General features: G+C 50.7%; 1 protein-coding gene across 2 annotated transcripts in view; it reads left to right on the top strand.

The window, feature by feature from the left end:
* Window positions 1-329: 329 nt before the first annotated feature.
* The window catches only part of LOC138283857 (mucosa-associated lymphoid tissue lymphoma translocation protein 1-like), a 977,541-nt gene continuing 960,729 nt past the window's right edge, over window positions 330-17,141 (top strand). For both annotated transcript variants that reach the window (XM_069222019.1, XM_069222018.1), the window contains exon 1: window positions 330-399. The gene's annotated coding sequence lies outside the window, so the exon portion shown is untranslated. The remainder of the gene's footprint in view (window positions 400-17,141) is intronic.

Raw genomic sequence — 17,141 nt, 5'->3', positions numbered from 1 at the left:
ACATGGCTGGAATTCGTCTCGGGATATGACCGTTAAAAGTTAGAATACAATCTTGCCGTTTTAGCCTGACTTTTACTTTTTGTGACCCACTCGTTCCCTTGTTCGTTATTGTTTTGAAGCTAGAAGCTGCCCTCTTAGCCAATCTCGTTCTTGACCTGTGTTCACGGCCTGCCCGCAAGGGTAGACAGCGTTCCACGCTGCGCCTAATGTACTTTCACTTTCTCTGGATGAGCCGCTGCGTGTCCCGGAGGTGGACCTGAGAGTGCAGCCGTGGGAGGACCGGGTGCTAGAATAAGGGGTGGGCCAAACTTCGCCTCCGCTTCCTGGGAAGATGAGGAAGTACTACGAAGACGCAGCTGCGCCATCGGAGGTTGTGCAAGTAAGCGCCGACAGTCCCCGGTGAGTAGCGCCACCCTCTTCAGCCCGCGGCGTTTACGCCCCCTGCCCCCGTGTACACCTGTTTACCCGTCTTCTCCCAGTTGTCCCTTCCAGTGCTCTACCCAGTCGCGTGGCACAAGTCTAACGCTGAACTTTGCAACAGTTTTGATTTTAAAAGGTTGTTTCAATTCCTTTTTGAAATGTCGTGTTGAAAGTATTTTACGTGGTAGTAGCAGAAAAATGCACAGGTATGACGTTTCATCGTGGTATGTGTCAGTTATTGTGCAAAAGACTTAGTGTGAAATTTTCATGTTTCAAGTGTCATAAATTTTCCCTTTATAGCAAACAAGAAATCAGATTGTGCGTAGGCTTTTTTCGGTCCTGAGTTTCTTTATATTCTGCGATCTGTACCAGATGGTACTATATTGGTGTGGAAACCGATGCGTGAAGAATTCCTAGCACCTCTCATGAAACAAGTTGAGACCTCTGAAGTTGCAGTGCACTGGTTGAGATATCTGAGCTACCCCGTGTTAGGTCAAAATCTTTCCTTGTGTTCTTTACATGCCTTCTTCGGGACATAATTCAGTGACAGCAATTTTAGTGTAAAAGGATATTTATTAGGACAGGATTGCAACAAACAATATAACCTTAACTTTTATCTCAAACACCGCAACTTTAATAACGCCCACCCTTTAACATCTCCTCGCTCATCCTTCCACTCCAAACCCTCATTTTGTTTCCATTCCCCTACACTCTCCCCTTTTCCTTTCATGCCCCATTTTGTTAGTGCGTACATCCCCCCACAGCATTCACCTGCTTGTTTATTCCCTGAAAGGGTGGCCAAGCCTGCATCTGACTCACCACCCTCCCCCATCTACTGCCAACCAGCACAAACCCATTTGGTGTTTTGCTGCCCCACCCCCACCCCCACATACACGCTACTGCAACCTGACAGCCTCACTCCTTGTTCCTGACCCACATGTCTTCACCCCACAAATCTCCTACCAACAACCTCAAGTCCATTAAGTAATATGCATTTCCTAACGTGGACAAATGTACGCCATCATCTCTAAAGAGTGCCTCATCCTGCTCTGTGATATCCTTGTGCTTCAAGATTTTTATCCCTTGGGCCCAGCAAAATACTCTCATGGCTCTGTTAAGTTTCCTGCGAGCCCGCTCCATGGCTCCATATTTTACTGCCCCTCTCCACACCCTACGAGGTACAAATTCTGTCCACACCAAGCAGGTGCCATGCAACTTCTGCTTTATGACTTCCAAGTCTCTCTGCATATTTTGCAGTAGCGTGAGTCCCGATAGCTTAACAAGATCATTTTCACCCAGGTGAATGATTAGCAAATCTGGGCACCCCCAGTTCAGTAAATTAGCCGTAATGAAAGGAAGCAGGTTACCCCACCGCATGTCGCTCTTTCCCCACCATAACACTTCGTGCCGATTACTGGAAAGTCCCAGGGCCCGGCCGTAAATTTGCTTCTCTGCGAACTTCGCTGCCCAGTGGATAAATGAATGGCCTATAAGCCATGTAACCATCTTGCCATTCGATGAGCCGAACCCCCCTCCTGTAACAGAAAAAAAACTGTAAAATGTGCTTGGAACATCGTATACCCCCCTTTCCCTCCTGCAAAGCAAATGTTGTTGTTACCCCCCCGCCCCCAGTGCCTCACGTAACGTTCACAGCACCTTGACTTCCAGTGACCTATTGCCCTTATTTTTGCCCAGTCCCAACCTAGATGCGCAGCGGCCGTGGCCGCCCCAATTCTAAATGAATGTGTGCCAAAATCCATAGCCCTACGGCCCGTCCTGCCCAGAGCCATCCTCAACACGCGTAAAAACTGAAAACTGGTCATCTTGGACCCGGACCTGTGTACAAACACCCCAGCATCCTTAGGGAAAAAACTCAAGGTCTGAAAACTCGTCCATTCCAGAACTGGACATGCCAATGCATTGCCCCCTTTTTCCAGCCACTCCCACTTCCCTTTACCTAGCTGATCAGTCTTAGAACGTCTAAGCCAAATCCATAAGCGCTCGTCATGTAAGCAAACCTCCTTGTGCCGCACACCTACAGATGTCCTGACCCCCAACAAGTTCGACACGCGAAATGCACCAAAAAACATCCACACCATACATAAACAGAACAATGCCAACTCGTATGCGTCTGCACAACACACAGGCAGCACATGCAACAGCTCCAGCAACAACTCAAAACCAATAGATTCTCTGGCCGCCCTGCCCTCAACTGATCTGACCCTACCCCAACCTTTTAACATCTTCCCCAACAGGTCATCTCTGGCTGGGTCGTGATCAAAAAACAATTTCCTGTAAAAGGATACCCCTGCCAGTTTACTCACAATAGTCGCTGGTGACAAACCTTTCTGTATCATGAACAGCACAAAACGCAACACCGCCGCTCTAACTGTTTACCCTCCTGCAACCAAAAATTTCCTGCAAATGGCTTAAATGATTGAAACTCCAACCACGCCAGCCGGTAACTTCGCCGAGTGGATTCCGCTAGTGACATCTCTACCAGCCCTGTGATCATCATGCCCACATTCCCAAATGTCTGCTGGGACCGCTGTCTTGTTCCGTTCTGCTCCTGGCGCCAGGTTGTGAAAACACTGCCACTGTGAACGAGATAGGGAATCCGCAATCTCATTGTACACCCCAGGTATGTGGGCAGCTTTAAAAATCACGTTCAAAGATAAACACTGCAGCATAAACTGACGCAACGAGCGCAAAACCCTGAGGTCCCTCGCCTTCTGTCTGTTGACAAGTTCTACCACCGTCATGTTGTCAACTCGAAATACCACTGTTCTCTTTGCTAACTCCCGCCCTCAGACTGCCATTGCTACCAAAAGGGGGAAGAATTCCAAAAAGGCAATGCTCCTCCCTTGTTGCAACCATTGTGCCGGCTACGATTCAGCGCACCACCTCCCCTCCCAAAAAACTCCAAAGCCCTTTGCTCCTGCCGCATCTGAAAATATTTGCACCTGCCACGCTGTCTCATCTTCAAAGAAAAACATGGATACCCCATTGAAATGTTTCAGGAATGTTTCCCACACCCTCACGTCTTCTCTTAAACCCATTGAGACTCTTAGTCTGTGGTGCAGCAGTACTGCTCCAGACATTGCCAGACCTAACCTCCTTCAGAAAGTCCTCCCGCCCCTGACTACCCTGCAAGCAAAGTTGAGGTAGCCTAGCAGCTTCTGTGCAGTCCGGAGATCAATCTTATGAGCCTCCTTCACTGTACCTAAGAATTCCAGCATATCTTCAACTTTCTGTGCTGGTAGTCTGGCTGTCAAAGTAATAGAGTCTAACTCAATGCCCAAAAAAGTAAGTACCACCAATGGTCCTTCAGTCTTTTCGGGGGCTAGAGGCACCCCCATCTGGCACGCCATATCTTGAAAAGTCCACAAAGCCTTCCCACAAGCCCCAGAGTCACCTGTTCCTACAAAAAGGAAGTCATCCAAGTAATGGGTCACCGCACAATGCCCACTCATCTTGACGAAAACCCACTGCATGAAGGTGCTAAATGCCTCAAAAAGGGCGCAAGAAATCGCGCAACCCATAGGAAGGACCCTGTCCACATAAATGGCCCCTTCAAATTGCATCCCCAGTAAGTAAAAATCTCCTGGGTGTATAGGCAGTAACCTGAAAGCTGATTGTATATCACATTTTGCCAATTCAGCCCCGTTGCCACATCCCCTGACCAGCTTTATAGCATCGTCCACGGATGCGTAGACCACTCTGGTGTCCTCAGCAGCAATAAAATCATTGACCGACGTGCCCTCCGGCCATGATAGGTGGTGTATCAAACGAAACTCACCCGGGGCCTTCTTCGGCACTACTCCTAAAGGGGAGATCATCAGAGTTTGACTCGGCCAATCATAAAAAGGCCCTGCAATTCTACCCAGAGCCACTTTATCCAATTTACTCCTTACCACCTGTGGCAAATCTTTTGCAGACTGCAAGTTGTCTGCCCATCGCTTCATACGTGGACCTTGGTAGCTGACTCGAAAACCCTCCTGGAAACCTCTGGCTATCTTAATCGCTGTAGCCCTATCAGGATATCTGTGTAGCCAGGGTGTGAGAAAATCCATCTTAATTGGCGTAGGACCGCTTTGGAGCAGGAGCGCTCTGTGTGCCTCTGCCCTTGGATGCTCTCCATTGTTCTGCTGGACTGGACAGCAAGAAACATTGTGTAACCGGGTGACGGCCCCCGCATTTGGAGCAGTCATGTTTGAATTTGCAGGGTTGTCTGGAACAGAAACCTTTGTTGAAGTTCCAGCAAGCTCCTGTCGTGGATGTCGAGGTTCGTTGCCCCACTCCCGCCCCTCCTTGGGCGGAACAAGCTTGAAAAGGCTTCTAGACCACAGGCAGACCGCTGGCGGTGTACGTAGATGCAGTGGACTGCGATGACGCCATCCACTGCATCCATAATTCCGGGTCTACATCTCCCCATGGCTTGTCAGGATTGACGCTCACTCAGGCCCTAAACTACTCATCATAACTCAGCCAGGCAAAACCCCTGAAGTGCATTTGTGCCTTCCGAATGATGTACATATATTTAAAGAGTGCTATGGCCCTGTCTGGGTATTTCTCGCAATATACGCTTGCGAAAATCAAAAAGGCTGATGTCCAATTATCCACTGTAATCAGAACCCTTGGTCTCCGAGCCAGCTGCCACTCTTCCTCCTTGGATCCCTCTTTCGCTTGTATGTCCCTATGTAGGAGTTTGAACACATCAACAAACTCATGTCTTCATATTCTTGTCTTTGTTTTATCAGCCACATGCGATCCCAATGGCATTGCCAAACCCATGTATGGAAGCCTCTTTTTGTGACTTCCGCCGTCTTTGTCCTCTGCCCCAGTATTCTCTCCCGTTCCCTTGGACACACCTTCGCCTTCAGTTGTGGCACTTCCCTGCAGCTCCTTCCCCTTTTCCCCTCCCTGAGGGGCTTTGTCTGTTGGTGTGTCAAAAACAGAACAGTCACCTACCCCAATGGACTTTCGTACAGGAACATCTCCCCCGCCCAAACCCTCTCCCCACACTGACCACCATTGCCCTTTACCTCTTCCTTGTGTCCCCACCGTCCGCGACACCTTCCGGGCCCCTCAGCCCCGTGCCGGTCCTTTCCGCCTTTCCTGCTGTTCTCCTCCAATACCCCGCTCCTGCAACAAAGAAACGGAAAGAGGGGTTGCGCCGCTCCTGCGTCCTCTCCCCCTCTCTCTCACGCTGCTCACCTCTGCCTCCAGAATCTACCCATCTTCCCACTCATCCAGATCATCCTCATACTCGAGTTCTAACACATCTTCTTCACCCACTTCCAACCTATTGTCCACACTTCCACTCATCATCATGTATTTGGCTGACACGTCGTCTTGTCCCTTATGGCGCATACCATCTCTGAGTGGCCCCCGATCCTGCGGTGTAGAGGAGGCCGCCGAAGACCCCTCTAGCGCTTCAGACCAACGTGCAGGGGCGTGTTGCGCCCCGTTGGCATCGCCTTCTTTCTGCCAGTCTCCGCTATTGGCATCGACCGTCCGCGCCAATCGTGGCCGTGTGCGCCACTGAACCTCCGGCCGCACCAGCCTCCTGACCTATACTGTTTGGTACCCAAACCCAGCTACCTTTACTGGCTGCCTGCGGCGTTGGCCCTGGGCTCTCTGCTGGCCTCTTTAGTTGCCTGCCGTATGGCGCGGCCACCTTTCGCTCCATGCACAGTTGTGCCCACCTGTCTTCAGTCTCAGCCACTATGCGGCGCTGCTCTCTTATCCTGGCCTCCAAATCCCTGGCTTCACCCATGTCCAGCCTGTTTAGCCTGGGGCCACTTTGCTCCATGCCTGTAAGGGGTTCCGGCGCTCCACCTCCCCCTGCTTTCTTAGCTTGCACCTTGCCTGCCTTTCCCTGTGCCGCCCCCCTGCCTAGGGCCCTTGCCTTTTTTCTTTGCTGGTACGCTAGTGCCAGATGTATCAGCCCGCCCTCTGGGGAGGGACAAGTCCATTGGTGCTGTCTCTATACTGGGGCCTGAGGGCTCCTGTATCTCTACATCCTGTAAAGGGGTGTTTTCCCCAATTGTTTGTTCCTGTAGCACCTCATTGCCCCCTGGCTGCCGTTCCACTACTGCCCCCTCTCTATAGCCTCTGCCTCACTGGAGGGGCCTTCACCTTCCCCCGTCTGGCTAGTGGGTGAGGCTGCACCTTGGGCTCGCCCCTCTGCCGCTTTCTTGGGCTTTTTTGCCCTATCTGGAGAAGTACAAGCGGCTACCACTGCCGCTACCCGGCCAGATGCGCTGCGCGTCGGTTGCACCATACCCACCCAGGCCTGGTCCAATACCCCAGGCCTGAGGAGGTCAGATCGGCCGGCTTCGCCTAAAACACGAAGCGCGGCTCTCACCGCCTCAGCGTCATGGCTGGCTGCCATAGCGCCGATGCTGAGAATCTCTGCTAATTTGTCTTCTATCACAAAGTTGCCGAAAGCCGCACCGCGGGCGGGCAAATGCAGGTGTTGCTAACAGTCCGCGCGTGCCATGCGCGTGACCGCGACTTTGTTTTATATGCCGCGCAAAACAAACAAAAGGGCTCCGTTGTGCGGGCGCCGTAATGAGCGCTCACCTCGCCTAAATACAAAGGAACGTGAGGTTCACGCATCGTGTCGTGCGTGCGACCACCTCCTTCCGCCTACCTTAAAATCTTAGCCCCCTGTGCGAGCACCGTTCCTGCTGCTCGCCCGCCTCGTTAAATTTGATAATACATGAACGGGCTCCCCCCGCAGGCCCTATACAATCAAACCCGGGACTCGCCTGCGTGTAACTCTCTTCCAGGACCGACCAAACCCAACTGCACCCGTGGGTTGCGCGGACAAGAGGCCGGTCCCACCCCTTACACCCCCTTTTATTTCCCACCCTTAAATCCCACCCCCACTTACCTGGACCCAATCCCGTCCCGCGCCGTCACTTCCCCTATCCCGAAAGAGCCCACGGAGAGACTAGAGCGGGTCTCTCCCTCTCCGCGGGCACCTCCATTCTGACACCGTACATTTTTTAAGGGATAGTTCGATTTTTACAAAACGAATAACGCTAAGATGTAGAGTTGTCCCAAGTCAGTTGTGAGTAGATCATCGGTTCGGTTTTTGTCAAGAATTCTGTAGTAGGTATGCTTTTCACATTAAAACGACCAAAAAGTACCCGAATAGAGTGTACACACACAAAACTTGGATCTGTTACACACACTTGTCTTCAAATGCTTTGTCAGTTTTTCAGGAAATCGGGAAACCATAGTTGCAGCCGTAGTTGCAGGCTTATTGCGTAGAAAGAGCCCATTCCGCATCGACTTATGTACTATTTTACTTTGCTCCGTTAACATCAGTAACACTGTTCTCTGCTGCTTATATTTTGAGGCTCTTCGTTTACGATTTAAATATTTGTTTTCAGTAAGTAACAGCTACTGCATTTACAACCCAGCGGGGAGGCAAAAGAGTAATTTGGTTAAAACTTAAACCATAACTATTCCTGACAAAACCACTGAGTTATTTACCACAATTCCTAACTTAAGCCATGATAGACTGGAACAGGAACTCCAAAGAGCCCCCTCCCCCTTGGCTCATTTCCAAATCATGACTGACTCTACAGAACACTGAACTTTCAAGACCTAAATTACTTCACCTGTTCATTCTTTCTCGCACTAAAGAAGGCTTCAGTGGCTTCAACCTCTGTGAACACATGGTTACTGTTCTACAAGCTAACCTTCAGTTTTGCTGGGCACCAAAGGGATGCTTAAATCTTCAGCTGTAACAGTTCCTTCTTTCTGTGTTTTAGGCGACCCCATCTGCTTTGTATGACTCAGTTTTAGACCGGTAGTATCAGGATTCTGTCCTCCTTTTGTTGGCCTCAAGCAAGACAACTTCCTGTTTTAGTGAGCTACTCAACTCACTGTAGTCATGGTCCAGTTGATCTCCGTATCGTTCCCTGAACCTTTGATGGGCCGGTTGCAGGCTTTTTAGACTGTTACTTCTGCACGCGTCATGCCCTTTTCGAGGACGTAGGCCAAAAGAAGTCGTTCTGACTCAAAGCAGCCAGGCTCTCCGAGTCTCAACAGTCATTTATTGACGTCCCTCCTAATATTATTGTCCCTAAACTGCAGCTGGGCCTCCACATCTCACTGAAGGCATCACTGTATTTTAAAATTCATTCTAATCTTCTTTAGCTAAATGCAGCTCACACACTGAAGACCACCTAGGAAAATCACTTTGTCACCCGTTGTCGATATCTGTCAGTCTTTGACAGTCACTTTTCTATTGATGCTAGTGTACTGTCTATTGAGTTCTGTGTTTGCAGCTATTTTCTATTAGTCACAACGTGCTACTGTAATAGGATATTCTTTGTCCTAACCTCTTATGTCTTCGTGTCCAGTTTTCATGCCTCTGTCATCTGTCCGAAGCTAAGATTGCTGTACAGAAGCCTAAAGGTCTTTCCTAACTCCCCTTTCCTTTCTCTGTTTCTCTGTGACCGTCCTAGGTCCATTTCTCTGTATTTGGCTCCACTCCTGAATAAAAAGACTCTTACCTTTCCATATTCACCACTGGGGAAGGTAGTTCAGGAAATTATCCAGCGGCTTATGAGCGGGCTTAACCAGACCTGCACTTTTTGTGCTCTGCTGACAAATTCCCCTGCACCACAGTACCTAACCAAACTCCAGGCATGTCAGGGTTAGTTCCGGTACCTGACCCCTACACAAACATCATGCTTTACTCTCCTTATCAGTTCATACCAGTCTGTTTATGACCAGAACCTGCTCCTTCGGGGGCGTGGTCTGGCCACGGACGGTAATGGCTGCCTGATTTGGGAGCTCCATGTGGCGGCAGGCTGGGGGCACCTGGAGAGTTGTGAGGACCGCCACTGTGATCCAAGGGACTCTCCATAAGGTGTGTCCCAAAAATGAGGCCAAAGGAGGGGCTCTCCCCACCGCCAGCGCCTGTCCCACACTGAAGCCATGCAGGAGGGGCCTAGCTGACTGAGCAAGACGGCGACCTTGCGGGCCAATCGGGCAAATCCGGAGGAGGGGGCATGCCTTGTGGCCAGATCCGGCAGCCCCGACCAACGCCACAGTAGTGGATGCTGTGGGGGTCTCTCTCCTCCCCCCTGTCCTGGAAGCCTCCCCCCATACAGCACCAACAGGTCCTTCACAGCAGGCTCCCGCTCCGACCCATGACCACGCAGCGAGGGACTTGTTGGCTGAATGAGGTAAAGCCCTCACAAAGAGGAGAGCGGGGGCGTGACGAGGATCCAGTGGCTCTCACACCAGCACCACAGTAGTGGGTGCTGGAGGGGGGCTCACTCCAGTTCCCCCTTCTTGTTGGCTCCCCCGCACAGCACTGAAAGGCCCAGTGTCGCGAGTGCTATTTCCTGCCTCTGACCGGTCGGAGGGGGCTTGTGACGGTCGGTCGGGGCCACAATGTGCAGATAGGGTGAAACAGAAGAATGGAGGGTATGCCGAGGGGTTGCCCCCCCCCTCCCCTTCTACTGACACCACAGCACCGGACGGCGTGGGGACCCTTCTTTGGACGCCACCACTCCCTCCCCCTGTCACGCCGCGGCCGCCACGGCTCGGGTCGCCGCGGCATTCTTTTCATACCGCAGCCTGTGTGCGAGCCGCGGGAGAAGTCGCAGCTTGCACACAGGCCGCAGGAGAAGCCGCGGCTTGCGCACAAGCCGCAGGAAAAGCCATAAGCCTGGTCAGGGGTCACGGCACCCGCCGCGCCCCCTTCTTTCAGTTCTGCCGCAAAGGCAGACGCGGCAGGGCTTGAGACCCCGAGTGGGTTTCAGGCCTGACCGCGCAAAGCGCATTTAGTGCGCTTTACATTTCAGTCTAATTTATATAAACATCTGCTCACCACTTACCAATGTCTACAGGCAAAAGCCGAATACTTGCACATGGTGGTGTTTTTATGCCTGCCTTTTCCCTTTCTCAGCATGCTGCCCACTTCCTCTCTTCCCAGCATGCATTGTTTCTCTTTGTTTGGACGCATGTACTTTATTCACTATTATACTCTTTTCCCCAATCCAAGATGGTGGTGTTTCTACTTCCTGTTTCCTACTTCCTGTCTAGAGGTATATAAGGGGAATTCAGCTGCTTGTTCATTGCGTTGCAACACTCCTTTGGTGGTAGTCACACTCCGGCTGGTTTCTTCCTGTGAATCCAGTATTTCCTGACCTGTCTTCGTTTCCAGTCTTCCTGTACCCTCGGATCTTCAGCTCTAACGCCTTGGTGTCCTCCTTCTGTTTCAGGGAGTTCCTGTTGGAGGTTTTTTACCCTATTGGGGTTTTTCCTCTGGGACTCCTTCTGGAGGGCACGGACTGTCGTGGCTTGCTATTGTCAAACAGCACCGTGGCTACCGGAAGGGGTCGCCCCTACCTCGGCCAGAGCAGAACCTGCCGGAACCGGGTGGGTCGTTCCCCAACCCTCATCAACTTCGACGGTAAGCCCATTGAAAACCGTGGCAGATTGCAACGCCAAAAGATCCAGTTGCAGTCCAGAACCATGGATAATCCAGTGGCAAATACGGAACCCACTAGTCAGACCCTGCTCATGACAATACAACAACAGGCTCAAGGACTCCAACAGCTACGTACTGAAAATACCGTCTATCGACAAGCCTTTGCATCCAGGACTACTGACGTCCCCTCAGTATCTGCCACTACACCCCGTTTCTCCGGGGAGCCTAACAAATTGAGAGAATTCCTGGATGCCTTGACGGTTTACTTTGCCTTTCGCCCCACGCAATTTGTGCAAGACAAGACCAAGGTGGGGTATTTGATTAGCGCCTTATCAGGGCCAGCCTTGGCTTGGGCCACTCCTTTAGTGACAAGAAATGATCCCTGCCTGTCTAATTATTCCACCTTTGTCACTACCTTTAAACAGATGTTTGAGCGTCCTGGACTCGAGGCTTCAGCAGAAGAAGCTCTTTGTGATATCCAACAAGGGAATCAAGATGTATTACAATACATCACCCGTTTCAGACAATTAGCAGCAGAAACATCCTGGGTGGAACGTACCTTGGTGACACTGTTCCGCAGAGGTCTCAGAGAAGACATTAAGGACGAACTGGTGCACTCTGCTAGAATAGAGAACCTTAAAGGATTGATGGATCAGACTTTGACTATAGAATATCGCTTGAATGAACGAAGAATGGAGAAAAGGAAGAGTCGTTTGCCATCACACTCAGTGACATCTCGAACCTTCTCTCATCGTACCGAGGAAGTCCGTCCTGAACCCAAGGGAACCACCGAAGAAGAGCCAATGCAAATTGATACGGCTCGAGGACCTTTATCAGTTAGTGAAAGAGAAAACAGACGAAGAAAGGGACTTTGTCTATATTGTGGTGCAGCTGGTCACCTAATTCGCACCTGTCCCATTCGTCCCACCAAGCCTTTGGGAAACGCCAACCCCCGTCCTCAGTGAGAAGGGTGAGGACGGGATATCGTGAAATACCTTCCATTTGTTCTTCCAGGGAGGAAGGAACTGCTCTTTTTCTTTTACCAGCTATCCTTCACTTGACTGATGGCCGAGAAGAAAGAACCCTAGCTTTATTAGACTGCGGAGCCAGTGGCATCTATTTAGATGAAGCATGGGCCAAAGAACGACAAATAGCACAACTACCTAAGGAAGTACCAGAACAAGTACACACGGTGGATGGGTCACTCTTGGCCTCAGGACCCGTACAATATACCACCCCTACTTTCTGTCTACAGTTCGGGAAACACCAAGAAAACCTTTCATTTGATTTAATTTCATTACCACACCACGTCATGATCCTGGGCATTCCATGGCTCACACGACACAACCCTTACATCAACTGGGAAACCAGAACTATTTCTTTATCCTCTCACTTTTGCCAGCACCACTGCTACCTAGCAGGAGATTATTGGTCCCCAAAAGGTCTTCTAACCGCACCCCCTAAGGTGGGATGCTCTATTAACGTTCTACAGGGAGTTCCCAAGCACTATCAGGAATATGCCGACGTATTCCAGAAGCCAGAAAAGCCTGAACTGCCACCCCATAGAGAATATGATTGCTCCATTCCTTTAGAATCAAATACAGTGGTTCCTTTCGGGCGGATGTACTCTCTCACAGAACCTGAGAAGCAGATTCTTAAGGAGTACCTTGATGAGAACCTACAGAGCGGGTTGATTGTTCCCTCCTCTTCACCTGCAGGGGCTCCTCTCTTCTTTGTTCCTAAGAAGACTAAAGATTTGCGTCCTTATATTGATTTTAGAGGATTAAACAGAATCACTATTAAGGATCGGTACCCGTTACCCCTCATTAAGGACATCCTAGAAGCAGTCAGAGGGGCAAAAAGATTCACCAAGCTGGATCTCAGAGGAGCCTATCATCTTTTAAGAATTAAAGAAGGTGATGAGTGGAAGACCGCTTTTAGAACACCTTTTGGTCATTACGAATATCGAGTAATGCCATTCGGACTCACCAATGCTCCTTCCATTTTTCAAAGGTTTATGGATTCTATCTTTTCCGATCTTTTGCAACAAACAGTGGTGGTTTATCTCGACGATATTGTAATTTTTTCTGTTCATCCAGAGGAACACTCTAAGCATGTTCGCCAAGTGCTAGAGCGACTCCGACAACACCATCTATTCTGCAAACCGGAAAAGTGCGAGTGTGATCAGACAGAAGTAAAATACTTGGGGTATTGCATTAATCAAACCGGAGTCGCCATGGATTCAGACAAGGTGAAAGCTATATTGAATTGGCCATCTCCTTCTTCCATCAAGGAGACTCAGGCCCTGATTCTTACCTTGGCGGATGGCGGAGGCCGCCCGCCAAAGTACCCCCGCCAGAACACCACACCGCGGCCGTCAGACCGCTGCGGTGATTCTGGGATTTCCACTGGGCTGGCGGGCGACCGCCAAAAGGCCGCCCGCCAGCCCAGTGGAAATCAACCTTCCCACGAGGACGCCGGCTCTGAATGGAGCCTGCGGAGTGGGAAGGTGCGACGGGTGCTGTTGCACCCGTCGTGTATTTCAGTGTCTGCAAAGCAGACACTGAAATACAAAGTGGGGCCCCCAGGGGCCCCATGACACCCCATACCGCCATCCTGTTCCTGGCGGCAGAGCCGCCAGGAACAGGATGGCGGTATGGGGTGTCAGAATCCCCATGGCGGCGCAGCGAGCTGCGCCGCCATGGAGGATTCTTATGGGCAGCGGAAAACCGGCGGGAGACCGCCGGTTTTCCTCTTCTGACCGCGGCCAAAGCGCCGCAGTCAGAATGCCCTGCGGGGCACCGCCAGCCTGTTGGCGGTGCTCCCGCCAACCCTGGCCCTGGCGGTCCATGACCGCCGGGGTCAGAATGACCCCCTCAGTGTTTTTTGGGATTAGCCAATTTTTATCGACAATTTATAGCAGACTTTGCACAGAGAACCAGTTATATTACTCAAACACTCAAGAAAGACCATCTAAGAAAGGGCTTTTGTTGGACATCAGAGACTTAAAGAAAGCCTTTATCCAAGCCCCTATTCTACGGCACCCAGACACCAGCAAGCAATTCATTGTGGTCGCAGACGCATCCGAAAGAGCCATTGGGGCTGCCTTACTGCAAAGACAAGGCGATGATGATCTAGAGCACCCGGTATTCTACCTTTCCCATATCCTATCAGACTCAGAACAGAACTATTCCGTTCTAGAACGTGAATTACTCGCCTTAAAGACCGCATGCACAGAATGGAGACACTTTCTAATGGGCTCGAAAGAACCTTTTGAAGCCCGGACAGACCACAGAAATCTACAGTGCCTAAGAAACTTTCAGTGTCAGAATAGCCGGCAGGCTCGATGGGTCTTCTTTTTTAGCCAATATGACTTTTATATCACATACATTCCTGGTTCTCAGAACATCCTGGCGGATGCCTTGTCCCGACAGTGTGCAGTGATTCTCCGGTTCAGAACCTATTTGATAATAACAAAATCATTGGTTTAGTACAGAACTTCTTAGACCAAGTCAGGTTCTGAATACGCCCGTCTAGAAGACACAGAATTAAATAAGTTGCGGCCGTAACTTCATGTAGAGCAAGGGTATTACTATCATGATCGGGCCCTGTTCTTACCCACTAAACGAGTACAGATTGAAGCCTTACGTATGTGCCATGATTCCCGCATCGCAGGTCATTGAGGAATGAAAGCTACGCAAGAACTTCTGATTCGCTCCTTCTGGTGGCCAACTCTCAAGTCAGATACGGAAGAATATGTATCATCCTGTCCTATATGTGCTCAAGCCAAGACACCCCGCACTAAACCAGTAGGGTTACTTCGCCCACTACCAGTTCCCCCAGGTCCATGGCACACCATCTCCACAGATTTCATGTGCTCATTACCCTCTTCAATGGGAAATCACGTAATAATGGTGACTGTGGACTCCTTCACTAAATGGCTCACTTCAGGGCCTTAAGAAAGTTGCCAACAGCAAAAGATTTAGGTCAAATCTTTACACAAGAAATCTTTCGACTTCATGGATTACCTCAGGTCATTATATCAGATAGGCGTCCTCAATACATCTCCCGATTCTGGAATCAATTCTGTAAGACATTGGGAATCAAAGTGGCCTTATCATCTGGGTTCCATCCTCAAACCAACGGACAGACGGAACAACTCAATCAAAGTCTCGAACAATATTTACGTAGCTTCTGCAATGCTACGCAGAGTAATTGGGCTACCTATTTACCGCTTGCAGAATTCTCCTATAACAACTCCATACACAGCGCCTCGAAGGTCTCTCCCTTCTATGGCTCCTACGGTTTCCATCCCAAGGCCTTTCCAACTCCCCTGAGAGATAATTCCAATCTTCCTGCCATTTCCTCCTATGTTCGACAGCTACGGGGTGTCCAACGTGTTATCCATTCCAACCTTGTGGCCACTAAGTCCCGCATGAAAAGGATAGCAGATAGGAGACGTTGTGCGGCTCCTCAATATCGGGTCCATGATAAAGTCTGGCTCTCCTCTAGATTCCTACCTCTCCGACTCACTCAGAACAAATTCAAACCCCGCTTTTATGGTCCCTTCCTAATTCTCAAAAAGATTAACCCAGTGTCTGTGCGTCTTCGCCTGCCCCGGACTTGAAAAATTCACCCTGTATTCCATGTCTCTCAACTTAAACCTTACCTTCCTGATCCTTTTCACAGACAATTTTCCTGTCCCTCTCCTCTGTTGGTTGATAATGTGCCTGTGTACGAGGTCCAGGAAATCTGTGACTCTCAGTTTTTCCATGGGCGCCTCCAATATCTTATTAATTGGAAAGGTTACGCTATGAGTGAGTGTTCCTGGGAGGATGCCCCTTCAGTTCATGCCCCTCTTTTGGTCCGTCGCTTTTTTTGACTCTTCCCTCACAAACCCGGGGCCTCGGGGGCGGAGACCTACTGTCACGCCGCGGCCGCAGGCTCGGGTCGCCGCGGCACGGCATTCTTTTCATACCGCGGCCTGTGTGCGAGCCGCAGGAGAAGTCGCGGCTTGCACACAGGCCGCAGGAGAAGCCGCTGCTTGCGCACAAGCCGCGGGAAAAGCCATAAGCCTGGTCAGGGGTCACGGCACTCGCCGCGCCCCCTTCTTTCAGTTCTGCCGCAAAGGCAGACGCGGCAGGGCTTGAGACCCTGAGTGGGTTTCAGGCCTGACCGCGCATAGCGCATTTAATGCGCTTTACATTTCAGTCTAATTTATATAAACATCTGCTCACCTCTTACCAATGTCTACAGGCAAAAGCCGAATACTTGCACATGGTGGTGTTTTTATGCCTGCCTTTTCCCTTTCCCAGCATGCTGCCCACTTCCTCTCTTCCCAGCATGCATTGTTTCTCTTTGTTTGGACGCATGTACTTTATTCACTATTATACTCTTTTCCCCAATCCAAGATGGTGGTGTTTCTAATTCCTGTTTCCTACTTCCTGTCTAGAGGTATATAAGGGGAATTCAGCTGCTTGTTCATTGCTTTGCAACACTCCTTTGGTGGTAGTCACGCTCCGGCTGGTTTCTTCCTGTGAATCCAGTATTTCCTGACCTGTCTTCGTTTCCAGTCTTCCTGTACCCTCGGATCTTCAGCTCTAACGCCTTGGTGTCCTCCTTCTGTTTCAGGGAGTTCCTGTTGGAGGTTTTTTACCCTATTGGGGGTTTTCCTCTGGTACTCCTTCTGGAGGGCACGGACTGTAGTGGCTTGCTATTGTCAAACAGCACCGTGGCTACCGGAAGGGGTCGCCCCCTACCTCGGCCAGAGCAGAACCTGCCGGAACCGGGGTCGTTCCCCAACCCTCATCAACTTCGACGGTAAGCCCATTGAAAACCGTGACACCCCCCATACAGAACTGCTGAACGCAACGGGTGAGGGTCCTAGCCACAGGGGGAACAACTAGATGCAATGGAGACCCTGCAGCCTTGTGGTACGGCAGGTCGCGGGTGACCCCGCTCAGAAGGGTGGACTTTACTTCCCTCCAGGACAGGCCTCGCCACATCCCACATTTCCACCTGCCACCCCCAGCAAACTCCCCCTGACTGCTGCCCCAGGGGATCTTGTGGACCACCGCATATTCAGAACAGTGAGTGGGCCCATGGAGGAACCGCCACCTGCTCTGCCATTAACCCCTACGGAGGGGCCCAGGCTACTGGAGACGGTACGGAGCTTGTAAGCGGGGGGTACTCTAAGTTGTGACCGCCCACCTGTTCTACCGCCTATCAACCCCAACTGCACCTCACGCAGCAT

The sequence above is a fragment of the Pleurodeles waltl genome, chromosome 3_1 (genome assembly GCF_031143425.1).
Source record: "Pleurodeles waltl isolate 20211129_DDA chromosome 3_1, aPleWal1.hap1.20221129, whole genome shotgun sequence".
In the NCBI taxonomy this organism is placed as follows: Eukaryota; Metazoa; Chordata; class Amphibia; order Caudata; family Salamandridae; genus Pleurodeles; species Pleurodeles waltl.
Note: the sequence above shows the minus strand (reverse complement) of the source record. Positions and strands in the feature narration are given on the sequence as shown.